We start from the raw sequence: 25,934 nt of genomic DNA on the forward strand, positions 1-25,934 counted from the left end.
CTCAGGAAGCCCTGGAGCCCGGATGGCCTCAGAGGCCTCCGGAGCAGAAGCAGGTCACCCAAGTGGGTCTAGATGCCCCTAAAGGGACTGAAGGCAGGAGAAGGGGACAATAGAGGGTGAGATGGCTGGATGGCATCACTGACTCAATGGACATGAGTTTGAGTAAACTCCGGGAGTTGGTGATGGACAGGGAGGCCTGGAGTGCTGTGGTCCACGGAGTCTCGAAGAGTAGGACACAACTGAGTGACTGAACTGAACTGAACTGAAAGGTGGGGGATCCCCCCCCACCTCCAGCAGAGACTCTCTCAGAAGCCCCCAAAGATATATTCATCGTCAAGTCTAATGCCGCCTCCTCTTCAGCATCCCTGGAGCCGGAGTCCTGCAGGACCTGCCCCCTCCCCCACCTCCTACTCCAGTGATGTGGCTCCTGGCACCGTGCAGACCCCCGCCAACCAGGACAGTTTCTTTCACCCACTCCTTTCCCGCTTAGACTGGGGTCTGTCTTCAGCCAGGCCCACTCTGCCCGGTCTACACTCGTCCTACAACTCAGCTTCATGGCTCTCCAGACCTCTGGTTGGCTCCCTCACCCCCAGCTCCACAGTGGCCTCTGTTCTGAGACCCGCCCCTCCCCCCACTTTCAGCTGCACACCCCCTTCCCCCGCCACCCCCAACCCCATAACTCTAGAGAGCTGTCCATTGCATCTTCCCCAGTCACCACCCGCCCCATTTCAGGTCTTCCTCCATGGGGACCACAGACCCCACCGAGACCACCCACCCCACCTCCCCTCTGTCCACCTTTCACAGTCCTGGGAGGCCTGTCAGCTCTCCCGGGACTCTGTCTTCCCTGACCCAGCAGTCTAGCAAATGGGTAACAAAGCTCTCTGTGGTCAAGTCTTAGGAGACCACGAGTTGGGTAAGTTCTGGCCTTTGCTACTTGGGGAAATGGCAATAGCTGTCTCGCCCTGCCGGTTGGATCCAGTTTAGGCAGCTCTGCCCCTGCCGGAGGCCAGGACAGGACAAGGTTTGGGGAGGGGGGTGTCGGTCTCTGCTGCTTCTCTTCCTTTTCCTCCAGTCCAGGAGGGGATCTTGGCTCCCCCAGGGCCCAGGAAATGGGAAGCTGACAGCACACAAGACTCTCAGAGGGCCAGGGCAGCGATGGGGTCGTCCTTGTGTTGGGGGCTCTGCGGGTTGGGGAGGAGGGAAGGGAGGCTCTGTGATAAGGGCTCCAAGGGGTTCTTGGAGTCCCGGGGCAACCTCCCCGCCCCCCACCACCACCACGGCCAACTTCTCCCAGGACCCTGCCGGTTTAAGGCCCCACTAGGAGCCGACCGGGGGTTGGGGGGGTGGGCAGCGAGCCTTGGCGGAGGCCCAAGTGGGGACTTGCAGGCCCCCCGACATCTATCCATCCATCTGTCCATCCCTGCTCCTCGCAGGGACCCGGGGGCCACCACCCAGAGCCCTGATTCCCACTGGATTCGCCCCCGCTCTCCGAACGAGAGAAAGACCAACCCCAAACAAAGACCGGCGCAGCCGGCGGGGCGGCGGGAGAAGGAGCCCGGGCATTGGAGGGGCCGGGGGTGGGCGCTCGGGAGGCGGGGCGCGGCCGCAGGAAGTGCCGATCTAGATCTCGGGGCTGAGCGCGGCTGCGGTGCTGACCCGCCAGCCCTGCAGCCCCCAGCCGGCCCGGCCCCGGCGGCCCTCGCTGCGGAGCCCGCAGCCGGTGAGTGTGGCGGGGGCGCGGGAGGGAGCCCGGCCGCCGCTAGGGACTCCGAGGGAGGGGGCTGGAGTGAGGGGTGCCCGGGGCCCAGCGCGGCGGCCCATTCTGGAAAGGAGGGGCAGGATGGGGCGGGCACGCAGTGCTGGCTGCCCTGTCCCCAGCTGGTGTCCGCAGCTGTCCTCCCGAGACGCCCGTCTGCACTTTGTGTCTTGGAAGGAAGCTCAGTGCGCGCTGTCCCTCCTCCAGACGTCACTCCCTTTGTCCACCCTGACTCCTGGCGGCTCTTATGCACGACCCGAGGTGACAGGTCGAGAGCCATCCCAGCTAGCACGGGAGGGTCCTTGGCTCAATGCGGGCCGCTGGCATGTCTCCTCCAGGCATCGGGCTGTTCTTGGCGCAGGAGTCGTCTATCTGCTGGGCAGGCTGGTCCACAAGTCCGTGGGCACATCTGTGTATTGGGGTACCCGGCCCTGCAGGGCCTGTCACCCGCGTGCCCTGCCCCTTCCTGTGCGTGCAGCTGGCTGGCTTGTGTGCAAGGGCAGGAGGTGTGAAAGGTTCTGGGTGTGTTGTTTTCACCAACTCTGTGTCCACACACGTGACTTGGCTGGAGAACATGGAAGGGGCTCCGGAAGGCATCTCGAGCTGGGTCTCAGGTGCCGAGCGTGAGGGGCTGGTGCTGGTGGTCTCTGCGTGTGGGCACACACTGTGGGGCAGGGTGGAGAGGTAAGGCTTCCCTGGTAGCCCAGTGGTAAAGAATCCGCCTGCCAGTGCAGGAGACACAGGTTCAGTCCCCGAGTTGGGAAGATCCCCTGGAGAAGGGAATGGCTACCCACTCCAGTATTCTTGTCTGGAGGATCCCATGAGCAGAGGCAGGCTACAGTCCATAGGGTTGCAAAGAGTTGGAGAGGAAAGAGCTTCTGGAAAAACCCCAAGTGCCCTCTAGCTCCTGGACTCTTGGGGACACGCCTCGGGTAGGTGGACATGTAGGGAGAGACCGGGGCTGTGGGCAGCTGCATTAGAGGTGGCCTTAGAGGCCTGAGTTTGAACCAGTGATCTGTCCCCTGCTCCTGTCATCCTGGGGCTCCATTGCTTTGGGTCTAATGAGTGCTGTCCTGGCCACCTCTCGAGGTGGCTGGCTGCTTATTTAAGTGAGCTGAGTCATGGAAGAGTGCTTTGGCAGCAGGCAGGCTCTGAGGGCACAGGCCGAGGGCTGGGCCACAGTTCCAGTCAAGGATTTGGGGAGTGCCTGCAGGAGACCCGGGTTCGATCCGGGTCAGGAAGATCCCCTGGAGAAGGGAATGGCGACCCACTGTAGTATTCTTGCCTGGAGAATCCCATGGACAGAGGAGCCTGACGGGCTACATATAGTCCATAGGGTCACAAAGAGTCGGACATGACTGAGCGACTAACATTTTGGGGGGCCCACTCTGCGGGCAGTGGAAGGAGCTGTCTTTTCACTGCTTCCCTACATGTTCCAGAGATGAGAGTGTGTGCCCAACACCAGCCTTGATCCCCTGGAGTGTGAAGTTTGTGCAGGCCTGCTTGGGGCAGGCCCTTTGGTATGGACGCCTTGGCAGCACCCAAGGGCAGCTGGCTCGATGGGTCCTCACCTTGTAGCCCCGGAGCAGCTGGGCTGTAGAGAGCCTTCTCCAGGCAGGCCAGGACCTTCGCACCCACTGGCTGGCTTTTCTCCTTGTGTGACCCCTGGGCTTGGCCAGGGCACCTTCCGCAGCTCAGGCCAGGGAGGTGGCAGAGGAGGGAGATCTCTGTCCCAAGTCACCAGCCTCGTTTCAGTTCAGTTCAGTTCAGTCGCTCAATCGTGTCCGACTCTTTGCGACCCCATGGGCCACAGCACTCCAAGCCTCCCTGTCCACCGCCAACTCCCAGAGTTTACTCAAGCTCATGTCCATTGAGTCGGTGATGCCATCCAACTGTCTCATCCTCTGTCCGCTTCTCCTCCTGCCTTCAGTCTTTCCCAGCATCAGGGTCTTTTCAGATGAGTCAGTTCACCAGCTTCAGAGTTCTCTCTTCTGGTCACAGGGGCTCCTGCCCCATGCTGGACCTGCCGAGGAAGCCCGGCAGGGTGTCTAGAGTCCTGACAGCCCCAGACACCGGGGTGTGGTTGTGCTTTGCGGCCCCTGGATGTCACCTGTCACCGAGGCTTCTTGGCCCATAATAGCTGCTTAGGAAACATTGAGAGGAAAACTGGGTTCAGTCCAGCTCGGCTTCCTACCCGCTGTGTGACCTAGGGAAAGTCCCTTCACCTCTCTGGGCTGTTCCCTCGTCTTTGGTAGAGATCGGCATCTTTCCAGGTTACAATTCTGATCTTGACTCACATTTCACATCCTCAGAGAGGAAGGGACCCTTTATCTAAAGCAGCCACCTCCTGGCCTCAGTCACATTGCCCTGGTCTGTTTCCTTCCTAGCACCGTCTGACCCTCTCTTGCCAGCATCTGACCTCACAGAGAGCTTTGCTGAGGAGCGGCCCTGCCTGGGTCCTGCTGCCTGCCGGCTCATCGCGCCTGGAACCTGGTGGGTGCTCCGAGAGGCTGTGTCAGTGAGTGAGTGAGTGACTTAGTGAGGAGTGTGTCTTTCCCCTTGCGCTCCTGGGAGCTTGTGCAGGAGCTGCAGCCCTATAGGCAGGTCCTGGGGCCGCGCACCCCAGCTCTGGGCTGACCTGAGTTACAGGCTGGCTTCTGGGTAGGACTTCCTTTGAAGAAAGGGCCCTCCCACTATAATAAAGCTAGAAAACCATTGCACCCAAAGACGATAGGGCCCTTTCAATACCAGTACTGGGACTGGGAATATCCCATACTCGGGGAGGACCAGAGGCGGAGGTTCAGATGCTCAGAGCTATCATCCCACCAGTCTCTGCTTGGCCATGGATTCCATCATATGGTTGATTTTTTGCAACTGGTTTAATTTCCTGAGCTTTGGGTCAAGGCTAGTGGGAAATTGATTCCGCACATGGTATGGCACGGGGCACTGAAGCAGGAGGCTACAGCAGGGATCACAGAGTGAACAGAATGCACACTGATATGGGAGAACTACGCGTGCAAGGGACCCTTCTGTCACTCTCCTCCCTTGGGTGAGTCCCAGGCCACCTGCCCAGATATGTCTCTCTCTAAGGGATTGCTCAACCTGGTTCTCTTGAGTAGTTGGCAGTGGAGGACGCCCTTCTCTTTGAGTGATTCTTGAGGCTGGAGGCCAAGGTGGACGGCAGGCCCTGCCCTATATTTAAGCAGCCATGGGAAATGTCCCTCCTTTGTCGCTTCTTGTAAATTCACCTGTGAATGGCGGGGTGACTCCGTGTCCAGTGCTGTGCCTGGGTTTGGGGTATAGTTCATCACCGCCTTTGCCAAACCCCGAGGACCAGGCATCAGTGGTTCACCCAGGGATGGGGAAGGAGGTCGAGTTGTTTGTAGGGTTGTTCTAGGTCACTGGTCAAGGAGGGAGACTGGAGTGAGGTGGACAGAAGGGACCTGAGTGCAGGACTGAGCCCTCTGTTAATTCCTTTGACCACTGGCCTTGCTTCTTGTATGCGTCCCCCCTGGGCTGACCTGTGGGTCTCGGGTCCATAAGGTTTATATTTCCAAGATGGCACAGGCAGAGGGCAGAGTCAGTGGTGGAGGGGAGCCAGGGGTTCGGGGCGTGAGCCTTGGTCCTGAGAAATAATAAAGAGCCAGCCCTGACCTCCGGGCATCTAGTTCTGGAGGAGATGATGCTTACTCCCAGGAGGAGAGGAGAGAACAGCTGAGTGCAGCCTGCGGAGGAGGCTGGAGGGAGGCTCCCCCAGGCTACAGCTGGAGCTCAGAGAAGAATCGGGAAAATCCAGCCTGGAATCCAGGCTCTGCTTTCTCCTGAGCAGCTTCCGTGACCTCACTAAGCCTCAGTCTCCTGCCGTGTAAACGGAGGAGATGGTTTCTGGGTCCTAACCTGGGTTCAGGTCATTGAGGTTACCCAGCAGGCCAGCCCCACCTCTGGATGCCCCTCCAGCTGGGCAATTCCCATCCCCAAAGGTCTGCAAGGAGGAGCCAGTTATATTCCAGAACTTCTGCCCCCCTCCCTGGGGGAGGAGGTGGGTACACAGATGGCCCTTCTTAAAGGCTTAAGGAGCTTTGCTGGCAAATACCAAGAATTCAAGACCTGAAGAGATTACAGAGGCTCAGGAAATGTTATGGGAAGTTGCTCTGCCAGGTTCCTGATCTGCTAAGATCCAGAGTAGTGTTCTCAAACCCTCTCTCAAGGTAGTGGGGGTGGGTGACCCTCAGTGGTTCTCACCCTCATCCCGACTTACAGATTCCTCTTCTTTTTAAACACGGACCTTTGAAAGATGTTTTATCAGCCAAACTTCAACATAAGTGAAAGGTGTTTTTCCATCTGACAAAAGTAACCAAAGAACCACCTTTCTGTTTTGTTTCATTATGTTTAAAAAAAATATCAGCTTATGTCATTTACTGACAAATTCTGTTGTGTTTAAAAGGCTCAGAAGGGGGACATACCATGTGGTGCAGCGTAGGGGATGCGGATTCAATCCGTAGTCAGGGAACTAAGACCCCACATGTCTTGGGGCCCAAAATCCAAAACGTAAAACAGAAGCAATATTGTAACAGATTAAATAAAGACTTTAAAACTGATCCACATTTTAAAAAATCTTTTAAAATAAATTAATAAAAATAAAAGACTCAGAAGAGGAAAGAACAAAGGGCAGGAGTGAGCTGTGTGTGTTGGTTTGTTTGAGGTCTGGAACCGATTGCAAAAGTTTAATAAAAAAGCATCACCTCTTCTGGTTGATCGAGGAGGGTGGTAGCTGATCTCTGAAGTATATTGGATAGGTGAAGGCCCAAGTTTCTTGTAATATGGGAAAGAGATTTCTCTCTTAGAAGCCCCCTTCAGAGACATCTATGAGAGTTCTCACATTCGGAAAATGATGGCCCAAAACCTGGTTGCAGAATGCTATTGCGCCCCACCACGAGAGGATGGAAATTGCATTCACAGTATTGACTTTCTGCTCCTGGCAGCCAGCACACAGCTGGGCAGACAGGAGGAGTTCAGTACATATTCACTGGGTGAATATTTTAGGAAGGACTCATCAGCCTGAGACCGTGTCTCAAACTCTCATCCGGGACCTTAGTTCAAAAATCGGGAAAAAAGGACCAGTAAAGGCACTAAGATACAAAGCCTTTCCCTTTCTTCCATGCCCCCTTTCTCGACTTGTCATGACGGGGTTTTGTTTTGTTTTTAACTTGCCTTTTAATGACATTGTAAGTAAAGTCGAAATTGTGAATGATCTGCGTGAATCGCACCATTCACTTTTACACTGCTGTTCAGTCGCTCAGTCGTGTCTGACTCCGTGTGACCCTGTGGACCTGCAGCACGCCAGGCTTCCCCGTCCTTCACCATCTCCTGGAGTTTGCTCTAATTCGTGTCCACTGAGTTGGTAATACCTTTACATTGGACAGTGCCGGTTTTCAATGTAAGTAGATAGCCCTTTAACTTGTATGTTGAGTCATCAAAGTGATACGATTCTTATCTCAAACCCCATGTGTGCACAGGTATTTTATTATTATCAGGACAGTAGAAACAGGGCACGAAACTGATTCAAACTGTTTTTATTTCACTTCTTGACACACACACATTCTATCAACACACTCCACTTTTGGCTTAGTAATAATAAAGGAAGGCTGGAAAAGAAAAGAAACTACGCTTGACTGTCTTTGCTTTTCTCCCATGTCATCATCTGCTGTGGAAGTGGGTGTCTAATGCAGGAAGTAGCAGAAATCGGAAAGGACAGGCCATCTCAGGGTCCTTTGGTTGTTGGTATTTCTCAGAATGCACGGCTTTCTGTCAGCTTTGAACCAAGCTCTGGTTCCTGGCCAGCAGGGAGCTTGGCCTCAGGGGCTGCTATGTCATCGACGTAACCCCTTACCTGTGCAATAAGCCCCCTACGTATGAACCTTCACATTATGAACTTTCAAAGATGCGAACGTGCGTTCACACGTCCGATCATGTAAGTTAGTTCCTGTGCCTGGAGTACACTGTCATGTGAGAGCATCCTCTACAAATGGGTGTGTACTTGTGTTCTTGGTACAGTGGTACGCAGAGGACAGTGGTACAGTGTCTTTATTTCGAGCCCAGGATGTCTGGAAGCAAGTGTAAAACCGGCGGCGATATAGCTAGTACTGCTGTAATTTTCAAGGTACTGTACTGTAAGACTTAAAATGGTTCTTTATTTTTGTGTTTTTTAATGCGTTATTTGTATGAAGACTATTATAAAACCTATTACAGTACAGTACTATATAGCCTTTTGTTGGATACCTGCTGCTGCTGCTCAGTCACTTCAGTCGTGTCCGACTCTGTGCGACCCCATAGACAGCAGCCCACCAGGCTCCCCCCATCCCTGGGATTCTCTAGGCAAGAACACTGGAGTGGGTTGCCATTTCCTTCTCCAATGCATGAAAGTGAAAAGTGAAAGTGAAGTCACTCAGTCGTGTCTGACTCCTAGCAACCCCATGGACTGCAGCCTACCAGGCTTCTCCGTCCATGGGATTTGCCAGGCAAGAGTACTGGAGTGGGGTGCCATTGCCTTCTCCAAGTTGGGTACCTAGGCTAACGTTATTGGACTTACCAGAAAATTGGACTTAACGAACGCACACATAGGACCAAACTCCTCTGTATGCAGGGGGCTATTGTACTTGTTCTGAGGCTCTCTGAACCCCACGCAGCAAGAATGCCCTGGGATTCTGTGCTCACGGGACACCAGAAACGCCAGGTCAGACATGGCGGCAAGGACCAGTGGGCACGTATACTATGTGTATCTCCCCAACGTGCCCACCATCCTGTGGGACTCCATGTACCAAATACAAGTTCAAAGATAAATGATTAAGAATTCCCAGATGAAATGGCTGAGCATTAAAACCAGGGGTGGGGCCTTGTGAAGCTGTACATGTTTCTGTTCAGCTTCCTCCAGGAAGCCCAGGAGGACCCTCCTGTGGGTCACATTTTTGGATAGTGGCCCAGTTAGGGCAGAATCAATCCTTTAAGGCAAGAGGAGAAGGGGGCGGCAGAAGATGAGATGGTTAGGTAGCATCACCGACTCAGTGGACGTGAATTTGAACAAACTCCAGGAGATAGTGGAGGACAGAGGAGCCTGGCGTGCTGCAGTCCATGGGGTCACAGAGAATCAGACCCGACTTAGCAACTGAGCAACAACAACAAATCCCTTAAAAGACTGGGCCGGTCAAGTGTCCTCAGATCCCCATTCAAGGCTTATATCTTTGGAAAATGCTGGAGGCTGCCGTTTCCTTTCTAGGCCTCCACCCTTCTACTTGAAATCATTTACATTTTTTGAAAGTCAGCTTAGGTCATTCACCCACAGGTTCTCGTGCGTTTTAAAGGCTCAGAAGAAAAGACCAGGAAAGGAGCAGAGGTGGGTGTTGTCCATTTCATCTGGGATCTGGAACGGATCAGAAAGCAAAAAGCCTCTAGGAGTTCTGAGGCCCATTCAGAGAAGCTCCCCAGCTGCTCCGGGCATGGCTGTTTTCTGGCCAAAGCTGAGCAGATAAGTTGGGACAAGGGAGGGAGTGGCCTGATGACCAGGGACCCAGTGCCCTCAGGGCTGGAGAGAGGGGAGGAGAGGAGGGGCCGTGTGCAGGTGCTGCGTGGCTCCACGTTTGGGGTGTGTTTGGCATACACAGAGGCTTAAGGAAGCCAGGAGTTTCATTCCAGAAGAAAAACTCCTCTCTCCCTGTGGGGAGGGAGGGTGAAACAGGAAGCTCGGACTAGAAGCACAGGGAGAGAAATAAATGCTCAGAAAGCAATTAGCACTTGCTGGCAGCTCTGAGCAGATCACTGAGGGCTTTTCAGTGACTGGAAAGTTCCAAGCACATTGTAGGAAGCAGGTAGTGGCACCGTGAGCCGGAGGAGGAGGCTGAAAGGAAGCCTGCCCCCTCTTTAATGGAGAAGGAACACTGTGTTAGCGGAAACAGTGAGGATGAGAAGGGAAAGGTGAGCGGGAGAAGCCGTGTTTACAGGGTACCTTCCGTTCCTTTGACTCAGTCTGCCTTCTTCCTTGGTTTTCATTTACTGTGTGATTAATGCTGATTGTGAGTCGCTGTTTCCATCATTAGATTTAATAGTTGCATAACTGGCTGTCCTCCAGGGCTTTGCACACCGTTTTTGGATGACCAGCAAGCTGAGGGTGATTTTTTACCTGTTTAAAGGGCCGAAACAAACAAAACAAAGAATATACAGCCGAGGCCAGAGGCCCACAAAGCCTGAAATGTTTCAACTGGTCCTGTGCAAAGACAGAGCGCTGGGCACTAACAGTGAGCCCCAGGCTGAGACTGTGGACAGCTCAGCGCACCCAGGGCGTCCCTGCTCTGAGATCCCAAGGTTCAGTGCAACTCAGGTTGAAAAGCACTGCCCTGAGGCAGCAGTTCTCAAAGGAGATCTCGGCCTCCTCCAGCTGGTTAGGGATGCAGCATTCCGGCCCTCCTGACCTGCCAGCTCAAGAACTCTTGGGTGGGGATAGTAAACCACATTTTAACAAGCCCTCCAAGGGATTCTGATGCACCTCAAGTCAGAGACCACTGTGTCTCTTAGCCTTGGCCTTTCAAACCTAAATCTTCTTGTTTGCAGGCAAACGTCATAGATGGTTAGGTGGAGAGGGGTGGAACAGCGAGGCCTGGAAGACTCTTCCAAGGCTGCACGTAACTGTAATCATTGCTTTATATGTAACCAAGGCCCCAGGAGACACTAGTTCAGAGACACTAGTGTGATCCCTGGGTCAGGAAGATCCCCTGGAGAAGGAAATTCCACTATTCTTGCCTGGGAAATTCCACGGACAGAGGAGCCTGGTGGGCTACAGTCCATGGGGTCGCAAAGAGTCTGACACAACTGGGCGACTAAGCACAGGGCCCTAGGAAGTGACATGAGTTGCAGGAAGCAGATCTTGAGACTAGAACAACACCACCATGGACAGCAATAATGTTATCCCTTAAAATTTTTTTTTTTAATTTTTCGTTGTAGCACATGGCATGTAGAATCTTAGATTCCTGACCATTGCTCTAACCGTCATCCCCTGCATTGAAAGAGCTGAGTCTGTACCACCAGCGAAGTCCCAACAGTAATGTTATCCTTAATCAATGTTGCCATGAATATCAATATTAGCTTTGGGCTCTATTTTTCATGACTGTGTGTATGTTTGTCTTTTAGTACACCTTTTGGAAGGTGCACATTTGGTAAATGCAAAGATTTAAGCACACTTGTAAACAACCTTGAAATCATTGAAACAAACATTGTACATGCCTGGGGAGTCGGAAAGCTGTGTTGCTGACCTTCACGTCATGGCCGAGTGTGAATTCTGTTTTCTTGGCATCCCTCAAGTGCAGACAGACCACTCCCACCCAGGGTACTTCAACCAGTTGCTGGCCCTCCAGTGATGTAGCACGTGGCACGCTGACCAGAACGTCACAGGGACTTGAACCTATTGATGTCCTGCTGCGTGCCAAGCACCGTGTGAGGTGTGCATGCATGCTCAGTCACTAAGTCATGTCTGACTCCTTGCAACCCTGTGGACCAGAGCCTGCCAGGCTCCTCTGTCCATGGAATTCTCTGGACAAGAATACTGGGGTGGGTTGCCATTTCCTCCTCCAGGGGACCTTCCTGACCCAGGAATGGAACCCATCTCTTCTGCATTGACAGGTGGGGTCTTTACCACTGAGCCCCCTGGGAAGCCCATGTGAGGGCTTAGCCTATGTCATCTACCATCATCACGGTGCGGTTATGTCCATTTTACAGCTGTGGATTCTGAGGCACAAAGTTCAAGGCTTCCCCTAGTCCCAGGATGTCTGGCCTCAGCATTGGTAGGGGTGGAGGGAAAGCTCACCCACGATCAGGCGGTATGCAGCATTTCAGTAAATCTAAGCTGGTGAGCCTGTGGACATGGAAACCAGTTATTTCCTTCCCAGTTCTCCCAAGCCTTGCCCAGTGTCCTGGGTGTCCTTGGAAGGGTGAGCCTGCTCCCTCCGAAGGCTTGCATCTCTGACGTGCCATCTTAGAAAGAATTCAAGGATCAGAGGCGCACGGGCGACCAGAAAGAAAGACTCCATCTGGGTTATCAGGAATGCAGTTGCTCCCCGCAGAGCTGGCTGGGTCCTTCCATTCTTCCTTCCTCATTTAGAAAATTAATAGCCAGACTGGTAGGCAGATTTTATGTATCATCAGCATCAGCAGTAATGAGGCATCATTTTAGAGTGTTCACATCTCCAAAGTACTAGACCCTCCCTAGCTTCTGACGTCCTGGTGTTAGTGGGCTTGGTTACAGCCAGAGGCAACGAGAGTCTAGGGATCATGACCGTGGGGGCAGCCCTGTGAGTCTACAGCATCGCCCCCCCCCCACCACTCCCAAACCAGGACTGAAGACCAGAAATACAGGTTTGTGTCCCAGCTCTTCCCAGTCTTACCTGGTGAGAATAGAGAAATGGTTTCCCTGGCCAATATGGGGATGAAGTGATTTCTAAGTGATTTCTCCATCTTCTGGACCTGGGATCTGCAGACAGCTTTCCAAACCTTGGGAACAATGGATAATGATGCTCCTGGTGATGATGTAATTGGCACCGATTACATCGGGAGCCAATGTGGGCAATAGCTAGGGTATTCTGATACCAAGTCCGTTTCTATAACATCCTCCCTCTGTAACTCATGAAACTAAAGCTCTTTTGGAAAGAATTAGGGTGACAGTACAGGGGTTGCTGGCTAGTTGCCACACGAGTGTGCTATTTCTTGGCCCGGAAAGATCGAGCATCTCCAAAGAGACAGGTTTCTGTATGCTTGGCTCTCCTGCAGGGGAGATTCTAATACTTTGGTCGGAGGGGGGGGGTGGGCAAGATGTGGGATGATGAAAGTCCCTAGAAGATGCATTTTCACAGACCTGGGGATGAAGAAACATGATTTATTTATCAGGGAGCTTAGCAGCTTCCAAACGCTCTTCAATAAATTACATCATCTCCTGGACTTAATACCTAGCAGATTTACATCTAAGTCCCAAAATGAAAATTGGAGTTTAGAATTGGATGCATGAGTGTCCTCTCTCACCGCCTTGCATACACACATGTACGGATCCACAGTCACTGTGCTGTGGCAGAGAGCGAGCTGAAGCAGGGGGAGGTCTGGAGACCCGGGACGCCTGGCTTCTTCCCCAGCTCGGCCTCTGCTGCTTCCCTGGGGTCTCTGAGCCTGTATCTAAGACAGGCCCTTCCTGCATGAGTTCACAGTGCAAGGCTTGTCTGTACCCACCCAAAACAGGCACCTTAGCCTATTGCGGAGGAAAGTCATAAACCCCTTTGGGGGTGTGCTGAAACTTATGGGACCCCCACAGGTAAATGGCAACATTTTTCCCCACAAATTCAGGGGCCTCCAAGTTATATATCTAACTCCTTGGAAGCAATGGTCTTCCAAAGCCTTACTGCCAGGCCACAGTGTCCTGTACCAGACACAGTGCAGGTCCTATTTTGAAACCAAATGAGGAATTGCGCCAATCCTCCTCTTTGGGAACGGAGATGAGTTATTGTGTCATTCGGGGCTTTTTTTTTTTTTTTAATTTCCTGGTGCCTGGAAAGGAGTGTCTGTACCTTTCTCACTGCCGGGGGGTGGGAGGGTGAGGTTGTGAATGTCCATCAGCATGACGTCCTGTGCCTGATACTGAAGGGCTCTGAGTCACCCCCCACCCCCAGCATCCCTCCTGCAGTCTGACTGGTCCCTTAGAGCCACAGAGCGTCCAGACCACCATGGTTCCCTCAACGGAGGCACTGCTGCTGCTGGTGTGATGGGAATGGGGTGGGGGCAGGCTGCATGCTAGCCACACTGCCTGGTCTTCATAGTCACTCTCTCGGGGGTCCTCACTCTCTCGCCCTTACAGGATGGAGGGGGACACTGGCTTAGGTACTTAGATGACCTACCCAAGGTCACACCGCTGGTCAGGATGATGTGTATGTGACAGCCCAAGCCAAACATCAGAGAACCACACTGGGGGCAAGGGGGGTGGGAGCAGTGCTGTGGGGGCATCTCTGTCTGAAGATTTGGGTCCCCGAGTCAAGCCCGGTGGCAAGTCCTTGTTGAGTCTGAGAGCTGGGACCATTGTTGCCGGGGGACCCGAATGCCTCCTGCACCCTCCAGGCTATGAGTGTATCTTACACCCCTTCCCTGCTCAATACCCACAATGGGGGAAACACCTCCCCCAACCCCAGCCTCCAAGAACAGCGCCACCCCGAGTTCCTCCAGCTCCAGTCTAAGCCTCGAATCCAAGCTTGGGAGCCCGTGGACCCAGTGTTCCCCACTTCTGCCTGGATCACTGGGAGACTGTGGGTGTGGGGTTTTCCCTCCACTCTCGGGGCCATATTCACCCAGCCCTTCTGACCGTCTGTGAGTTCTCCAAGGCGCTAGCACCCAGATGTCGGCTGGACCACTGATGGGTGGATGGGTGGGTGGCAGACTTGTGGGAAGACCTGCTTCAGATGCTCCCAGCCTACCCTGTGCCAGAGGGGCTGGACCAGAGCTGACCAGCTGGCGTATCTGGCCACCGCCTCCTCTGGGCCTGTGTGTGGCGGTCAGCCTTTTGGCCTGGCCCTGGTCACCATGGCCCCGGACTCCTGAGGTCCCAGTGCAGCTTCCTAAGACCCAGCCCAGGCGCAGTCTCCCAGCTGAGTCCAAGGTCGGGACAGTGCGAGTCAGACGTGCTGGGAGCTGCTGTGGGCAGAGGGAAGAGGCCAGTCCTCCTGGCCTGAGGTCCCCAGGCCCCCACCGAAGGCATAGAGCAAGGCTCCACTGGCCAGAGGCCTCCTGGGCAGAGGTGCTGTCATCAGCAGCTAAAAGCTGAGCAGATATCAGAGAAGCCTGATGCTGAAACCGGAGAATAGCTGGGCTCATGAACTGGCCTGGCCAGACCCAAACTAGGACGTATTCTAGGGAGGCAGGCACCAGGAGATGGGCAGGATGACCTGCCAGGCTCTGGGAGATGGGGGAGCAGGTGGGGAGGGGGCGAGGAGGTGGATTTGTATTTAGACTGAGCTGTATGTCCTTGAGTGACTGCTTGTCTGTGGGGTTGGGTGTCCTAAGAATGCCGACCTCGTAGTTATCATGAGAATTGCTCACCCCTTGGCTTTATTACTCCCCTTGTCTGTGCAGGTGGCCTGAGATGGTGACAGCAGTAGATTTTATGTTGTGTGTATTTTGCCACAATAAAAAATGAAAGAAAAAGCAGGATGGGGCTGAGGCCAAGGAGGACCACACGAGCTGAAAGTGAAATTATAGTCGCTCGTCATGTCCGACCCTTTGCGACCCCATGGACTGTAGCCCCCAGGGTCCTCGGTCCATGGGATTCTCCAGGAAAGAATACTGGAGAGGGCTGCCATTCCCTTCTCCAGGGGATCCTCCCGACCCAGAGATAGAACCGAGGTCTCCTGCATTGCAGGCAGATTCTTTCCTGTCTGAGCCACCAGGGAATCTCAGCACAACCCAAACCATCTATCAGATGACGGGCTTCTCAGATGATCATGGAGGTCCCTTTCAGTTCGAAAAATATCTCCTGGGCCTATGATGCAGACTCCTGGAATGCAGACCCCTGGTTCTCCCCTGGCTCATCGACCGTGGACAGTGTCGTGTTGCTGCTGCTGTTGTTCTTTAGTCGCTCAGTCGTGTCCGACTCTGCCACCCCACGGACTGTCACCCACCAGGCTCCTCCGTCCATGGGATTCTCCAGGCAAGAATACTGGAGTGGGTTGCCATTTCCTTCTCCAAAACGAATCTCAGTGCAACCCAGGTGGGACGCAAACCCACAATCCCTAGTGCCGGGTGATGGTACCATTAGAGAATAAAGAGGCTCACGCCTGCATCTTGGCCTCAGACGGAGCTAGAGTGGGTTTCTCTGTGCTTCCCGCTTTAGGGTGTGTAGGGGAGGGGAGACAGGGATCAAGTGAACTTGAATGTGGGGAAGAGGCTTAACACACCCCCTCTGCCAGAGAAGCCATACTTTATCTGTTTCATATGTTGAGGTTCTACAGGAAAATTTACCTAAAAGAATGTCCTGCTAGAACAGCAGCGTCCTCCTATGCAGATAAAGAGACTGAGGTACACAGAGGGCAGTGACCTACCCAAGGTGCTGGCAGGTAGGGAGGGCTGCCCCAAATTAGACACCCGGACACCTGGGCCCTCCCCTGTCTGCAGTGCCTCTGTAACACCATGCCATGTCCATTAGCCATTCCGAGCATCATTCTCTTTGGGAATCACGGGAAGGGAAGACCACCCTCAGTGCCTGTTCCTCGCCTGGGGTCCAGGGCACACGCTCTCCCACCCAAATCCCCTCATGCCGAGCGCCTGCCTTCCCTGGGGATGATGATCAAGCAGCTCCCTACCCCCAACAAGGCCTCACACACAAGCCTCCATGTGGATGATGAAAAGAGCAGCTCTTTCTAGGTGGAAAGTGCAATCCATTCATTCAAGAAGATCAGGAAAATTATAATATAGATCCATCTGTGAGTGTGGGAAAAATTATAGACTGTATTCTTCACTATAATTAAGCTGGTTTTAGTGGGAGCAGTAAGTACATTTGATGGCAATGCTTTGTTCTTTAAAGGTGCATTTGAGACCCAGTGCATCAGAGTTAAAACCCTGTGGTGTTAGTTCGGAGCAGCAATGATTTTCCCTGGTGGATTCAGGGTCCCACGTCTCACCACCAGCCTCCTCTGCTCCCCTGGCTTGGTCCACCCGTGCGGGTGGGCAGCCTAGGCTGCTGCCTGGGACCGATGGTGGCTGAGATGGCCAGCCCTTGGATATGAGAGTTGGACCATAAAGAAAGCTGAGCCCCCAAGAAATGATGCTTTTGAACTGTGGTGTTGGAAAAGATTCTTGAGAGTCTCTTGGACTGCAAGGAGATCAACCAGTCAATCCTAAAGGAAATCAGTCCTAATGTTCATTGGAAAGACTCAAGCTGAAGCTGAAACTCCAATCTTTTGGCCACCTGATGCAAAGAACTGACTCATTGGAAAAGACCCTGATGCTGGGAAAGATTGAAGGCGGGAAGAGAAGCGGACGACAGAGGATCAGATGGTTGGATGGCATCACCAATTTAATGGACGTGAGTTAGAGTAAGCTCCAGGAGCTGGTGATAGACAGGGAAGCCTGGCATGCTGCAGTTCATGGGGTTGCAAAGAGTTGGACATGACTGAGCGACTGGACTGAACTGGCCTTCCTAATACCACAGTCTCTATCGTGACCTTACAGAGCCACCAGAAGTCAACAAAACACATACCCGGGCCCATGGGTGATTTTGAGAATTCGCTTAAGTGAATACTCATCCCCAACCCCAGGCTCTGCTTTATAACTTGCTTAACCATTTGGATTTACTTAATTTAACCTCCTAAGTAGTGACTCTAATCCTGTCATCCCCTGAGTCAGAAGGTCCAGTGGTGTCCCCATGCTTTCAGAATAAATGCCAGTTTTGAGCCTGGCATAGACCTGCTTTGCACCTTCTCTGCTAAATTCCCGCTCATCCTGAGCACTCTTCCGGGGCTCCCTCCTTGGCCCCGTGCACACGTTTCTGTCTGAGCCTTGTGCATGGTGTGGAAGTGATGCCCATGTGTCTGACTCCCCAGCTGTGGTCTCTGCGAGGTCGGGGCTGTCTCAGTCACCTCTCATCTTTCATCCCAGCACCTGGCGCATCACACAGTGAGGTTCCATGAATTCATAGATTAATGAGTTCCTCTCAGACGGGAAAGCAGATACAGGAGCAGTGAGAAGCCCACTGCAGCCAGAGGTGTGGGTGGGTCTGTGGCAGGATGTGAGCAGTGAGAGGTACAGAAGGAGTGGGTTCGTGGCAGGTGGGTTAAGGAGAGCCAGGAGAGGGGTCAGGAGACAGAGGAGCCCTGAACTCAGCAGCAGAGAGTGAGCTTCCAGGGGAAGGTGAGATGGGTGGTTTCAAAGGCAGCAGAGCTGAAGAAGGATGGGTTTGAGACACTGCCTCTGGCTTTGGCAACTAGAAGTGACTTTGGGGTGAGTGGAGGGGGTAGGGGGCCAGACGCCTGGCTGTATCCCACCCCCATGACTCCCCTATGCAGAGCCTCACAGCCTGGGCTCTGGGGACTTCTGCTTCTGCTGCTGCTTGCCCTACAGACCCTGAACCCACCCTCAAAGGCCCCCTGTGAGCCTCCATCATCGCTGTGTGAGGCTTCTCAGGAGGTGTGTCCGGGCTCCGGGGGCCAAGCCTGAACAGGGCAGTGAACTCTGCATGGAGGCAACTCCTCCCCTCCCCGCAAAGCCTGCGGAAAACCCAGACCCAAGGGGCCGGGACTTTGGTGTCCCTGACCCCAGGACCTGGTTCCTGGGTGTGTGGAGGGAAGCCTCAGCCTCCTCGTTTATGAAATAGACGTGATGGCACCGGCTTCGCTGAACCGTCAAGACCGTTGAAGGCCTGGCCCTGCCGAGGGCCAAAGCCAGAGGGGGCTGTGATTCGGACTGCTGGCCAGACTCTGGAAGAGGTGCTGGGGCTGGAGATGGTTTCTCTGGGCCCTAAAACAGCTCATCTCCGTGACTAGGAAAGCTTCTGTTTCTGGAACAGAGCAGGATGACCTGCCTCCCTCAGAGCTGGTATTTGTTTATTTAATGAGCTACTTCCCAGCTCAGCGCACCTCTAACAGCTCAGCCACCACTGCCTGATACTGGGCCTCCTGCAGTAGGAGGGGGAGGAAGCCAGAGGGTTTGTCAGCCTGAGAGCCCCCTGGGGCAGCCCTCAGGGCTGTGAGCTTTCCTAGCCTCGCTGGGGAGCCATCCCTAAGGGCTGAAGCCAGCGCAGGGAAAAGAGGGCACGTGGGGGTCGGAGAGGAGCTGATTTACGTCTATTTTCAACACCTGTGGTTTCATCTGAGGCCGGCCTCCTCTAGGGGGCACCTGTATGTCCAGGTATCTCCCCCTGGGGGTATGTCCCGGTCCCTGGTCCCCTTCGTGCTGCGTTTGGATTATTTTCAGAAAGCTTTTCTATTTTGATGCACCGTGGATCTGGGACTGTGTTTCTCAGCTGGGGCTGGCATTGAAAGATGAGGGAAAGGAGAGGGTGGCCTAGAGAGGAGGGAGGAAGCACCCGGTGGCTCGGGCGGGACGTCCCGGGAGGCCTGGCGAGAGGTGCCGGGCTGGTGCTGAACCATCTGTGCAAAATGCCTTCCACACTTGTGTGCATCAGGGCGCACAAAGGATAACGTAAGTTTTGCTTCTCTCTTTTCATCACCTTTGACCCAGGTATCCTGGGGAACTTGTGAGACATAGTTCTGTAACTCTTACAGGTACAGGCTTTCACGTGGCTCTTTGGTGCGTATGTTCGTCCATCCATTCACTCCCCACCCATTGATGCTGGGTGCCAGGAGCATGTTCAGGATACAGACTTAGCTCAAATCTTAGCCAGCGCTGTGGTTGCGGGAAATGCCTTATGCTTCTCTGTGGCGTTGGTGAGTCTGGATGTCAGAGCCTGTGGGCTGGAGAAATCTACAGCGTGTGGAGGGGATGGGCCAGAAAGAGTCGGGGACTCGAGGAATGTTGAACGTTGTTGACACATGATGTAAGATAGGGGTGAAGAGCCAGGACTGAACACCCACGTCGCGATATTTTTTTAAGTGAAAAGAGTACTGCCAATCTTCATGTCAAGGCAGTAGGTGTGAACCAGGACTGTCCGAAGAAACTGGCCTTGGGGGGGCAAACTGGAACATATGGGCCCCCGAGGAGAGTCCACTTTGAAGCCAGACCGCGTGACTCTGAATTCCACTCCCTGCTTACTGACAGACTGGCCCGGGCAGAATCTGTCCCGTCTCTCTCCCTTTCTTCTTCTGTCACGTGGAGTAATGCCTATGCCTACTCATGGGGTTACTGTGAGAATTAAAAGAGGGGATGCTTCCAAAGGGCTTGGGACCATACCTGACAGGTGGTACGGGATCAGTAATATTGGCCCTTGTTATGTGTAAGCACACGATCATACACACGGAGCCTCAGGTGAGGCAGAAATTACATGCCAGCAGGAAGTCCTAGACTAGAGACGCAGCCTTACCCACCTCAGTAAGGGATACAGAGTCATTGCAGTTTTATGTGCTAAGTTGCTTCAGTCGTGTCTGACTCTCTGCGACCCCATGGACTGTGGCCCGACAGGCTCTTCCGTCCATGGGATTTTCCAGGCAAGAATACTGGAGTGGGTTGCCATTTCCTTCTCCAGGGAGTCTTCCTGACCCAGGGATCCAACCTGCCTCTCTTATGTCTCTTGCATTGGCAGGTGGGTACTTTACCACTAACTCCACCTAATCAAGGCCCACAGACACAGAGCGAGTTAGAAACAGAAATGGGAGCAGAACCCAGGTCTCTAGATGCCAAGGCTAGTCCTTCTTACATCCTGCAGAGGGACAGAAGGGTTATGGAGGGAATCAGTAGGGGTGATAGACATCCCTTTCTGTGCTTAATGACCTCATTAGCCCTACTTTGATGACAGAGGCTTTGCCACGCTGTCCCATGGAGCCCCATCCATAGGCCCCCCAGGCTGCAGCCCTGCCTTGGAGCCCCTTCTTCCACCTCACAGAGGGTGTTCCTTTCGAAGCATCTTCCTGTGTTGAGAATGGAGATGAGGTGCTTAAAGTTCACCAAAACCCTTGCCCTTTCCCCGCTTCTTTTTCAGTAGAAATATATGTTTTAAAAACGTAATTAAGAAAACTGAGAAGTACACACTCTTTTCAACACACATGGAACATTCACTAAAGGAAATGATTTTTCTGGGCCATAAAGCAAGTCTCAACAAATTGCAAAGGACTAAGATGATACAGAGCATATTCTCAAGCCACAGTGGAGTCAAGCCAGAAATCGGCAAGAAAATCACAACTAAAACATTCTCCAAATGTTTGAAAAATCAAGCAACACTTGAATAATCCTGGATCAAAAAAGAAATGGCAGTGGAGATTAGAAAATACTTTGAAATGTATAGTGAAAATATGACAAATTAAAATGTGCAGAAAGCAGCCAACACAGTACTCAGAGGGAAATATATAGCCTTAAAATGAATCTATTCACTTTGAAAAAGATCATCATCAAGCTATACACTTAAGATCTCTACACTTTACTATGTATTTATCGAACTTCAACTTTAAAATTTGGTAAAACAGGAAATCATCCGATTTAGCAAATTCATACCAAAATACAAATGAGTGATAACACTCAACTATATCTACCTTTTAAGAGAAGGGTATTAAAAAGTATAAGAAAAAATGTGTTTTTTTGGCCACACTTTTAAGCAGAATGTCCTTACAAACCGGAAAATTTCAGATGACCCATGTCAGAGTTTGGAAGCCTTTCAAATGAAAACTGAGACCAACCCATCCAGCAGGAGATTGTACAAAAATTGCTCATAGAAACATATTTGGGTGAAAGAGAGCTTAGATATAGAGATGCTGATGAAAGATAAGAAGGGAAAGTCTAGGAAAAATAATGTCCAAATATGTATTTTATAGGTTCATATTAAACATGGTTGATAGAGACCTAAGGAGCTCTTTACTGGTATCAACCATACTATTTCTAGTATAATCCTCAGTAAACATCCCCTTTAAAGCTCAGTTGCCTTTCAATGTATAAGCTCAAATCGATTTCCCTGTAATCTATAGAGAGTATAATTCTTTATCATTCTTACCCTGCCTGCTTCCACCGCAGGTTAGTTGATAGACTTTCATGACTTGAGGCTCATCTTAATCGTAGCCTTAGTTAAATATTATCAATATTTATGCTCCCTTCTTTTAAATGACTGTCATGTCTGGACCAATCAACTCTGTTGATGAAGGTATTGATTTTCTGCAGGTGCATTCTTCCCGGTCAGCTGAGGACACGGTCTCCTGTTGTGGCCACTGACGTGACCCCACTAGTGGGCAGCGGGCTTAGGTGCAGAGGCCGTGAGCCTATGTTTCCAGCTGTCAGATACACAGCCTCTGGTTGATGTTTTCTATCAGGTTACCCATACCTTGTTCCTCTTAGGGCGTTGGTTGTAATAATCCCTTCACCCTGGCATGGCACTGAGGTTGTCCTCATATAACACACAGTTCTTGTAAATTCTTCCGCTCGTGTGATCCCCATGACCACCCTGCAAGGGAGACAAAGCCGGACCAGCATCAGCCCCATTCCACAGATGAGGAAGCTGAGGCCCGAGAGGGCCTAGGACCTGCCCAGGGTCACACAGTCATAGGTGACAGCTGATATTCACACCAGCATCTTCTAATCCGCCGACTAATACTGTTTTTGCTTGTTCGATGATTCTTTTTTTTTTTTTTTTGACGGTGCTGCATCTTTGCTCCTGCAAGGGCTTTCCTCTAGTTGTGGGTTGTGGTGCTTGGGCTTCTCGTTGCAGTGGCTTCTCTTGTTGCAGAGTCCGGGCTCGAGGGTGCTCAGGCTTCAGTAATTGTGGCACATGGGCTCAGTAGTCGTGGCTCCCGGGTTCTAGAGCACAGGCTCAGTAGTTGTGGCTCACTGGCTTAGTTGCTCCGAGGCATGTGGGATCTTCCTGCATCAGGGATCGAGCCCATGTCTCCTGCATTGGCAGGCGGATTCTTTACCACTGAGCCACCAGGGAGGCCCTCCCTGTTCACTGATTCCTATCATAAGCGCTAGGGAAGTGCTCATTTCCTGGGTTCAGACAACGATTTTTTTTTTAAAGAAGGACTCAGTAAAACAACAGAGAGTGATACTCGCCTACAGGCAGAACCTCGAAGACTGTGTATGTATCGCTGCAGAGACTCAGAAGGCAGACAAACCACCTGCTTTAGGTTTTGAGCGCAGCCCCGACTAATCCGTTGAACACACATTGGTACTTGCACATGAAGTGAAAAAAAAAAAAAAATAGCCCCGTACTTAGGAAGATATGTGTCTCTGGAGATTAAGACTAAGAGTTCTTGGTGTTGGGATTTTAATTCAAGTTTCACCTCTGGCACCATCCACATGATGCTGTAAGTAGCATTTGAACCTATGTGTGGTCCAGAAGCATCACCTGCATCCCTCCCTGCCCACAGTAAACACGATGATGTAACAGAACAAGCCAGTGGTCACTCAGAGCCCCCGGGCCAGCCGCAGTCTTGCTGTAGCACTCACAGCTGCCAGTCCTCAGCCTTGAGGTCTAGGAGATAGAAGAGCAGGGAGAGGGGCCTGGTCCCCCTCAGGGTCCCCAGGCATTTGGGGTCTTGGTGGCACTCCTGACCCAGGATCCTCCCAAGATCAGAGAACATCGGCCCCGCCCCCTCCTGCAGTCCCCATCTGGGGTCTATGCCCGGCGAAGACCCCTCCATTCAGCTTCAGCTAGAGACCACGGAGCTGGAAGCGGTTACAAGAGGCCGAAACTAGAATTTTCCAAAGACCAGTAAACATCTGCTCCCACTCTCACATCCCTCTCCACTTTCTCACTCTGTGCCTCGGTTTCCTCCCCAGTAAAAGGGGTGATAACCCTCTCGTGGCTGTCTTTGGTGTTAAATCAGTTAGTGCGCCTACGGCACTCAGTGCAGTGCTTACCACCTGTTGTTGTTGTTAGTCATTCAGTCCTGTCTGACTCTTTGTGACCCCATGGACTGTAGCCCACCAGGCTCTTCTGTCTATGGGATTCTCCAGGCAAGCATATGAGAGTGGGTAGCCGTTCCCTTCTCCAGGGGATCTTCACAACCAAGGGGTTGAACCCATGTCTCCTGCATTGGCAGGCAGATTCTTTACCTCAGCGCCATCTGGGAAGCCCCTAAGCACCTATTAGCAATTTAGCAAAAGTTAATGATGATAAGCATATCAGCCAATCCTAATCCTCTTGGTGGCCATAGAGCCAGAAGTCCAGCTCTCTGTCCTGCCGTTAATCTGCAGTGTGACCTTGGCCACAGTGTGACCCCCAGCCCACCCCGGGGCTCAGCTTTCCCAGTTCTCAAAGGGGCCAAGTCAGGAATGCTGTGTTCTGACCAGCTGTCCCTCTTGGAGGCCTGAGGGAGCTCCACTTCTCGGACCCCTTCAGAGGGATGGTCCACCCACCAGGACTAGGTCAGGCATGTGGAAATGAAACAGAGAGGGAAGAGGGTGAAGAAAGCCCACACACGCAGCGGCTGCAGCCAGGGTTCATTCCAAGCCTGTATTTGGTTACACGTTAAACCACTTAGTCTGTTTTTTCCTTTCCAACTGTTTGACCATCACGCAGGCCTGACCCTTTGTTGAGCAAGAACCCAGAGCAGGAAAGTGGCACTTATTTAACTGATGGAGAGGGTGGAGCTGGTTTTTCCACAGCAAATATACTGGCTTCATTTTTATTTTAGAATCACCAAGCTTCCCCTACACCCCAAGTATGGGATCTCTCCACTTGAGAGATGGAGGCTCAGGGCACCTCCAGCCTGAGCTAGGGCTTACAAAAGCATCAGAGAATAAGGGGTTGGTGAGACCCCGGGAGCAGAGAGTGTGTTATAGACAGTGTATTATTGTGTTGTTGTTGTTCATTTGCTGATTCGTGCCCGGCTCTTTGTGACACCATGAACTGGGGCCCGCCAGGCTCTTCTGTCCATGGAATTCTCCAGGCAAGAATACTGGAGTGGGTTGCCTTTCCCTTCTCCAGGGGATCTTCCCGACCCAGGGATCGAACCCAGGTCTCCTGTACTGACAGGCGGATTCTTTACTGGCTGAGCCACCAGGAGCGAGGGTCAAGGAGGCAGGGTCACCTCCTCATACCCACAGGATTTTCTGGGATCCTGTGACACAGTTGACTATCATCCCCTGAGGGGAGGGGGGTCTCTGCCCCGCCTGCCTCCCCCACCACTGTCTGTCTCGTACCCCTTAGAGGAGCGTCCTCCCATTGATTCCTGCCCACCCAATGAAACCCACTTAAGAAGATGAGTCTGTTTCTGAGAAATCACGAGACACTCCTTGGAGCTCAGGGGGAAATGGTTCTGGAAGATGATCCGAAGCCCGGCTCCTCCAGTCACTGGGGGTGCAGGGGGGCAGGGGGCAGGAGAAAGTCTATCAGGCAGCTGGGGTTTGCTTTCCTCTCCAGGGGCTGCTGCCGCCATTCCCATCCCCACCCCTATTACTGCCGAGGAGATGGTCTTAATCACAGGGGAGGGCTGAAGAAAGCGAGGAGAAAGGAGGGCAGGGAGGAGAGTACTCTAAGCCGGCTGCCTGCTGGGCCCATCTAGAACCACTGGGGCCCACCCACCCGCCTTCAGCCCGTCCCCCCATCCCTGGTCACTAGCCAGGAGGGTTTAATGGTGGCTGTGATGTCTTTCCCCGTGAGATGAACATGCAAATCACCCTTTCTTACAAAGTCAGAAATGCTTCTCCACCTTAAGCCTTCTAGCTGCTTCCCCCGCCTTCTTATTTGAAAATACCTACCTTGGGTCTCCACTCCCTCCCCGCCCCCAGTACTGATCCCTAGCCCTCAGCATCCTCCGCTGATGCTGCTCTGGCAAAGGTGAGACCTGCCAGGCTCTTGGGACTGGCTGTCTCAGCAGCACGTGGCCCCGTGGCCCACCCCTGGCTCCCCTGTTCTCCTTCGGCCAGTCCCTTGTGAATCAGTCTCCCCAAGGCCGCTTCCTCCTCCCAGGATCTTTCCTCCGCTGCTTCCTGGCTGTATGTGCACCTGCCTTCAGTGTCTGCCCCCTGCTCTCCAGCCCGCTGCCCCTGGCCTGTTCAGACCCTGCTCTCTTTCTCTTGGACAGCCTCAACTGTACCAACTGCTTAACTGGTCTCCCCAAGCACTCAGGCAGCCCCAGCCCCGTGCTGCCCCTGCCCTGGGACTCTCTCTGAAATGCAGGTCTCATCAAGGGACCCCCTTGATGAGCACTTTCCTGAAGTTCTCAGGATGTGAGTCCAAGGCTTGGCTGCCTGTGGTCTGACCCCTACCTGCCTGTACACCTCTCATCCCTCCATTTACAGCCCATACCAGTGGGCCTCAAAGTGCAGACAGACAATCTACTTAGGATTCTTAATTACTTTCATCTTTAAAACAAAAAACAAAATTAAGCTTTGATGGTATTTACTATATAGATTGACAACAATCCATGAATAAAATTTATAAATAAATATACATATTTATGGGGTATGCTGAAAACATTTTAGTGATGAAGTATACAGTTAGAAGAGTTTGGTGACCAGTGCCCAGCATTACAGCCCATCTTACTGCCCATCCTCAGCGACCCTGTTCGCA

The 25,934-nt window shown here is 52.6% G+C and overlaps 1 protein-coding gene across 3 annotated transcripts in view; it reads left to right on the plus strand.

Annotated features, from left to right (window-relative positions):
• Positions 1-1,617: 1,617 nt before the first annotated feature.
• The window catches only part of TSPAN11 (tetraspanin 11), a 62,149-nt gene continuing 37,832 nt past the window's right edge, over positions 1,618-25,934 (plus strand). For 2 of the 3 annotated variants that reach the window (XR_806919.4, XM_005207202.5), the window contains exon 1: positions 1,618-1,720. The gene's annotated coding sequence lies outside the window, so the exon portion shown is untranslated. Of the gene's footprint in view, positions 1,721-4,143; positions 4,250-25,934 lie in introns of all 3 variants that reach the window. The other variant, NM_001080325.1, reaches the window with a different exon arrangement.

Source organism: Bos taurus, chromosome 5 (assembly GCF_002263795.3).
Source record: "Bos taurus isolate L1 Dominette 01449 registration number 42190680 breed Hereford chromosome 5, ARS-UCD2.0, whole genome shotgun sequence".
NCBI lineage: Eukaryota > Metazoa > Chordata > Mammalia > Artiodactyla > Bovidae > Bos > Bos taurus.